This window comes from Vombatus ursinus, unplaced genomic scaffold (genome assembly GCF_900497805.2).
Source record: "Vombatus ursinus unplaced genomic scaffold, bare-nosed wombat genome assembly UNPS02014799.1, whole genome shotgun sequence".
Lineage (NCBI taxonomy): Eukaryota > Metazoa > Chordata > Mammalia > Diprotodontia > Vombatidae > Vombatus > Vombatus ursinus.
This window is the reverse complement of record NW_020954577.1, coordinates 51445745-51453523: the sequence shown is the minus strand read 5'-3', so window position 1 is coordinate 51453523 and position 7779 is coordinate 51445745.

The following is a 7779-nucleotide window of genomic DNA, read 5'->3' as shown; positions in this document are numbered from 1 at the left end:
TTACAGAGCAGCGGGGAAAGCCCTGGGTCTGGACTCAGATCACCTGGGTTCAAATCCCACCTTGGCCATTTGTCACACAGGAGACCCTGGATAAATAAATTCATCTCTTTGGGCCTCAGTTTCCTCAACTATAAAATGAAGGTGTTGGACCCGATGACCTCTGGGTCTCCTTAGTGCTCCTAGTTGATGACCCTAGTTCAGAGTCCTAGAGAGTTACTGTGTCTGAAATATCCATCCTCTCATGAGAAGCCTCTCTTAGCCAGCTCAAGGCCCAGCCCAGGTGCCACCGGATCACCTGGGCTGCTGGTGGTCTCCCCTCCCCCCATCACTTTATCGGTTTATCATGTGCTTCCTGTGCTCCCTCCTGCCTCCCGGTAGACTGTAATCTCTTCGAAGTTAGGGGCTGTTTCAGTCTTATCTTGATCTCTAGCACCCAGAACAGTATTTGATGCGTAGTTCGGGCTTGTTTGAATTGAAGGGAACTGAATTGACTCTGGGTCAGCTGGTCTTCAGACGACAAATGGGCCATCACAGGCATTCCTGCAGCTAAACCTGTGCTTTGTGGTAGAAAAGAGGTGGGCTCTTTCTGCCCAGTGGCTTTGGTAGCTTGGGGGGAGGGGCTGATCAGAATCCTGCGGCTGTAGCCACGGAGGGACCGGGAGCACACAAGTGCCTTGACTCAGTCGAGAAAGTCATGTGGGGTGGAAAGCACAGCACGTATTTCAAGAGTCAGAGGATTCCTGCTAATAACCTTCCCTTGGCCACCCTCACTCCTGTGCTGGTTGATGAGGTTAGATAGACCACTTGCCACCGGCTGATCTGACTTTACGCCTAGAGGGGAATCCGTTAGAGACTTTAAATCTAGGGGCCGCTAAGTGGTGCGGTGGATAGAACACTGGCCTGGAAGTCAGGAGGACCTGAGTTCAAATCCGGCCTCAGACCAAACACTTGATACTAGCTGTGTGACCCTGGGCAAGTCACTTAACCCCAATTGCCTTAAAAAAAGAGAGAGATTTTTAAATCCACAACTCAATTTGGAGAGCAGCATTTCCCTCTTTTCAGGCTTCCCATGATGTTATTTCCTTCTGTCTCTATAGCCACTGTCTATAAGAATTGAGTGTGCATTTTCAAACTAATCTTGGGTGGGGAAAGGCATGGGTGCCCCAGGTCCAACTTTGCCCCATTGCCCACTGTTCGTTTTTAAAGTCTATATGGCAAAGGGGATTGGCATTGCAGTGCAGCAGAGAGGGCTGGCTTTCCTCATGTCAGCTCCTAGATTGCAAGAACTGCTTTGTTTTGGTCTTTGTATCTCCCAGTACCTAGCATGCAGTAGGAATTTAGCTTCCCAAGAGGCTAGTGTCAATTAACCTCTTGTAACGTCTTGTATCTATTTTATTTGTACTTATATGGCATTCTCTCTGGGCTGTCTCCCCCAAACCACATTAAGTCTTGCAGGTTGGATCCCCAGGGGGCAGCTGCTATTACTTTCAGGCTTCTACAGATGGTTATTTTCCTAACACCAGCTCAAAAGCCCCCACTAGTGTGTTTCCCTTCAACAATCAGCTAGTAGACTCAGTTCTTTAGCAAAGGCCTTTACTCAAATGGCATGGCAAAAGCAGTAACTATAAAGCATTTCCCCTCAAATGAGGGGGCACATTTTCCCACAAATACACAGAGAGTACAATGGTAAAGAAGCACAGATAGGAAAAATATGTCCAAAACAAGTCATCACTCTATAATGTAGTGATCTTTCCTTCCTCAGAAGGTCCTCATGACATCAGCTGCGGGGAACGATGTTGGTGACGGACAAGTTGCTCTGTGCTCAGCTGGGCTGGCATCTCATAGGCACAGTGTATTGACTGGACAACTCAATCAGGTTGATTGACTGCCAAGCTAGCTCTTCAGCTAGTCTTGCTGGCTGCTAAGCTGGACTGGGCCCGCTGTTTAGCCACTAGACTGCTGTCACTGGGCTACCATTGCCAGACTGAGTCAGGCAGGTTGGAAGGTAAAATAAAAAGAGATGGCTTTGGAGTTACAATACATCTGGGTTTGAATCCCACCCCTGACAATTACTAGTTGTGGGACTGTTTTGCAAGTCACTTTATGTCTTTGGGCCTCAGTGTCTCATCTGTAAAATAGAGATACTAATATACTACATACCTAATTGGGCTGCTATAAGGAAATCAGCTTGTCATTCTTAGGCTAAGGTGTTTGAATTTTACTCTGTAGACAATGGGAAGCCATTGCCTATTTTGAGTAGGGCAGTGGTATGATAAAAGTGACCTTTTAAGAAGACTAGTTTGACATCTGAATTCAGGATGATGAGGAGGAGGATGAGAATGGCTGGCATTTATATATTACTTTAAGGTTTAAAAAGCACTTTGCAGGCATTATCTCATTTGATCCTAACACCTCTGTGAGGTAGGTGTTATTATTGCTCCCACTTTACAAATGAGGAAACTGAGGCTGAACTAACTTGCCTAGGGTCACAAAACTAGGAAATGTCTGAGGCAAGATTTTCATTCTGGTCTTGCTTACTCTAAATCCAGCACTCTCTTCACTGTACCACCCAGATGCCTCATGGCCACTTCTGTATGCAGCGGGGAGAAAAGATTCCCTCTGTCTCTTTGATTCTTTATGGCACTGTGCTCATGCCTAGATTACTGACCTTGTCTACAAGTAGTCTGGACCTGTCTTGTAAACCTATGCTAGGATCAGGGCCACAGGGACCTAGGTCAGTTGGGCTCTCTTGCTACCTTGCGACAATATTAAGGGTGGGGTTATTTAAGTTCATACTTTATTAAACAAGTATAAAATATTTTAATTTTAATATTTTAATTCTCTAAGTCATAGGGAAAAGGATAGTGAGTAGACCTGTGACTTCTTTGGTCTAGGGAGCTCCCAGATGGGGAAACTCTCTTTATCAAAGCAGGTTGCCACCTTCTCTGTAATTTATGGTCTTAGAGCTGCTTAGGGCACTCATTTGACAAGGGTCATGTGATCAATATAGCGTGTGTCAGAGGCATGACTTGAACCCAGGTCTTGCTGGCCCTGTGGCCGCCATCTTTCTTACATGCTACACCATACTGCCTCTCTCGCATATTCTATAGGCCGGGGAAATTTAACATGTCAAAAATAGAATGCATTATATTTAGGCTTCTCGTTACCTACAGGATAAAATCCAAACACCTTAGCCTGGCAGTCAAGGTCCTCAGTCATTAGACTCAAACCCTAGTTTTTCAGTAATGCTCCAGGTGTCAGATTTTCTATTTAGACAGAGACAGAGAAAGAGACTGGGAGACAGAGACAGACACAGAGACTGAGAGACAGAGACAGAGAGAAAAAGAGAGACTAGGAGAAGAGTAAGAGTTGAGGAGTAGGGGAAAAGAGTAGGAGTAGTGAGGGAAAAGCTAGAGGGAGGAAAAGTCAGAATTGAGAAGCCTAAGAAGAGATTATCTCCACTGGAGAGAGGCAGGAAGCTGATTGATACTGATTCTTCCTTCAGCTTCCACACGGTGGCGCCAGAGCCCTAAATTGCCCGGTCCTTGCTTGGCTGGAAGATGACACGCAATTCAATGATGCTCGAGGATGGAGGCAGTGCCTCATATTCACCACAGGGTGGCAGGCTTTGCTCAGAAGAAGAGGTCCACCTCTACTTGGAAATGGTATTTGTGAAGGGTGCCATCTTTGCAGACAGAGAGCCGATGAATGGGACACTGCCTGTCCCACATACAATTTTCCTTTCTCCACAGTTTTTAAAGTAGAAACGCCACCAGTTTCCAGACCTCTGTGCTGCCATGGAAGCCAAGTACTAGGGTCAATATTCTCTGGTTTTTGAAGAGGTCAGGTGGGACAGTCAGGAGTCAGGCTACTTATGTGACCTTGGACAAGTCCCTTCCCCTCTCTCTGGGTGGGTCTTCACACCTGGAAGATGAAGAAGTTGAGCCAGATGGCCTCTGAGGTCCCTTTGAGCTCGGGAGCTCTGAATCTTTTAATGATCCCTATGTTTTTGGACAAATCACTTAATTTCTGAACCTCCGCTTCTCCATCTGTAAAATGAAAGAATTAGTCCAGATGCTTCTAAGTCCCTTCCAGCCCTGAATCTAGAAGCCTAGAGCAGGAAAGGGCCTTGGAAGATGGTCTAGTCCAACTGCCTCATTTTACAAGTGCCTAAGGCCCTGAACAAGTTAAGTGACATTGTCCAAGGTCACAAGGCCCTATATAGCAGAACGGGTATTTAAATTCAGCCCTACTGATACCAGATCCAGCACTCTTTCAATGACCTCGCCCTTTCCTATGTGAATTGGTTTTTTTTTTTCTTTTTTGGCTTTGTATCCCTAGCATCCAGCACTGCATTGTACACACAGTAAGTACTTCACAAAAGCTTGTTGAACTGAATGGAGTTGAACAGCTGAACTCAGATGCGCATGCCTGTTTCCTTTGGGGCAGAATTCACCCCTAAGTGAACCCTAACTATTTGACTCTTGTGAGGCTGTCTGTTTTCTAAAATAGTTTTTTCCAAAGTATCCAATTAAAATGAGCATCTTTTAACAACACTCATCTTCCCTCAGAATGATGATTGGACCTCTGAGATAAAGAAACCCATTGCCAAGACTGAGTAGGTGATTGGGGGGATGGGGGTGGAGGGAGAAATTCTCCTGGGCACTGATTGAAGTGGGGCTGCCGAGCTCACAATAAAGCTCTTTAGAAAAAAATGAAATTAGCAAATAGTATGAACGATAACTCGGGCCCAATTCTGTCTCTGTCAGTGGGTTGCTCTTTGATGCAGTGAAGCCATCTCTGATGTCCTGCTGATGGGAGGGGGCGTGCAAGGAAACACTTTTACCCTAGGAGAGAAGACCAGTCTGGGCCACCTAAGGGAAGTCACTGCACTTCTCTGGGCCTTGGTTTGCTGCGGTAGAAAATGAGGGGGTTGGATCAGATGATTCCTTCTAGTTTGAGATCTAGGATTATTATTACCCTCCCAAAGACTTTGGTTGAGTCATGACTTTTCTAGGCCTTAATTTCCTTCTCTATAAAGTAAAGGTGTTGAATGAGTTGAATTCTGAGGTTCCTTCCAAATTGGAATCCTGTTTAACCTTTCCTAAGTTACTCGCCTTTTCTCGGCGTTTGTCCTCTGAAGTCCCTTTGAACTCTAGATCCAGTCCCCTCTGCCAGGCCAGTGTCCCAAAGCTAGTGCCTGAGAAACAGGGAGTCACCCCACCCGCATGGAGGCAATGGTTTGCTTCACTTGGGATGGACGCAACTGTTACAAAACACCCACACCCTCATTGCTGGCTAGTGGCAGCCGTCGTATTTCTAATCCATTCGAGTGACAGGGAGGTGATTATTTCCGGATGTGACTTCCCTCCTCTTGTTTTCTTTCACAATCGGTCTGATGCTCAGGAGTCCTGGAATGGAAAAGATGAAATGCCTTCTGAGATGATTCTTGTTCTGGGAAATGGAAGACTGGGTGACAAAGGATGATTTAACGTCGGCCCCTGTCCAGTTTGGTCAGCAGCTTCCCTCCCAGCTGAATATTGGGTTCCAGGGGAACATTCTCGGATCTGGGGATGATTCTGTATTTTGAGGGCTAGAGATTCAGAGCTGGCTGCTGAAAAGGGGTAAAGGTAAATAATTCAGTGAATAGGGAAATAAAAAAGCTGGAGTTATCTTTGAAGGCTGATGTGGTCCTTTATCTGGCCCAGGAGGACTTTCATCCCAACTCTGGGATCTCACCTCTGTCTCTCAGCTCATTGGTGTCAAGAAGAAAGATCCGACAGATTCTGATGCCTCTGGAATGCCTGACTCCATTGACGTCTATCCACTGCTCCTCAGCTTAGCTCTGAGCCATCGGTTACTTCTTTGATTCTGTCCCTTGAGAGCTCGGCTTCTTTTTCATCCTTTTTTTTTCATTGATCACTCATCACAAAATCATTCTCTACAACACCCACAAGTACCATGCACCTCTCCTTAAAGACCTCCAATGAGTAGGAGCCCACCAGTTCCCAAGGCAGCCCATGTCCCTTGTAGACAGGTCATAATAAGACATTTTTCCTGATGTTCAATGTAAATTTGTCTCTTTGTAACTTCTACTCATTGCTCCTGGTTCTATAACACCAAGGACCAAGCAAAACAAGTCTAACCCATCTTCCATGTGGCAGCCCTTCTGTCTGAATATAACAATCATGACCTCCTTCTCCAATCAATCTTCTTTTCTCCAGGCTAAGAACCCTGAGTCTCTTCAACTCATCTTTTTTATGGCATGGACTCAAGGCTCTGTGCCATCTTGGTTGACTTTCTTTGGACACTCACCAGTTTATCAATGTCCTTTTAAAACTAAGGTGCCCAGACCTGAACACAGTATTACAGAAGTACCCTGATGAGCACAAATCACAGAGGGATAATCTCCTCTTTATTGCTGTAAGTCAGGTTTCTTACCATTGCTTCCGCCCCCTGTCCTCCCCTCCCCTCCCATCTCCTCCCCTTTCCTTCCCTTCTTCCTTCCTTCTAAGACTAGGTCTCTCTACTTCAGCTAACCCACTAGTGGGACAGTCTCAGGAATAATCAGTACAGAAGATTTAACCTGCTTGGTTTGTACTACCTGGGCCAGTTCTCCCCTTCTAAGATGTTCTGGAAGCCTTCTGCTCCCAGGAGTTCACCATATTGACACCAGATTTAGTGTGGACATACAATTGCCTTTAGCTTGACCACAGCTCAGAGCTCCTGAACCCACAAGCCTTAGCCTCCCCAGCAGCAAGGACTACAGGTATGCCCCATCACACCTGGCCCAGCTAATTTACAAAGTGCTGTCTAGACATGCCTCCCTCTTACTTCAGTGTGGGGAAGACATAGAGTTATCTTTTGAACTCAAGTCTAATATAAATGTAAACATTTTTTCCTTATCGAATTTTATCTTATTCAATTCAGCCCAGTGCTCTACCCCAACAATATCTTTTTGGATTTTGATTGTATCATCCAATGCATCCCTTCTTAGTGTCATCTGACTATGATGATATTGACATCAACTACTCCTGAGATTCATTCATTCAAAAATCTTTATCAAGCATCTTCTATGTGAAAAGCACTGTTCTTGGTGCTGGAGATACAAAGATAGGCATGGCATATGCCCTGACTTCAAGAAGCTCTCAGTTTGAAAGGGGGTGGAGGGGAAGACAAGAAAGTACACACATGACTATTAGGATCAGTAGCACAAGAGTAAAGAACTCTATACAAAGTACTATGAAACAGAATTTAAACTTGGACGTTCTTGACTCCATCTCTAGGACTGTATCCACCATGTATTCTCATGAGAAACATCGCACAGTACTTAGCCCAGTGCTAGGCACATAGTAGGCACTCATTATTGGAGACAGAACTAGCATGAAGCAATAAAGACAGTACCAGGGCCCTGGCATCCTCCTTCCTGAAAAGTGTGCTTCCTTCCTAAGGAGACTGCCACTTGACCTCTGGTTCCTTTAGCATAGCCACTTACAGGCAGTCACCCCCAGGGTCCTGCTGTTGGAGCATTCCTCTTTGGAGGCCTACCTCCCCTGTCACCAACTCTTTTTACCTCAAGTGAAAATATTCTGCTCAATAGACATTTACTAGTTGGTTGATATTGTTAAATATGCAATACCTTTGACTATTGGCACACTCTGATGATCTTATAGGATTTAGAGTTGGGAAGGGATTTTAAACCTCATTTAATCTTTGTTTACAGGTCAGGAAACTAAACTGCAGAGTGGTAAAGTATTTGTCTCAGATCCTGCAGGTAGT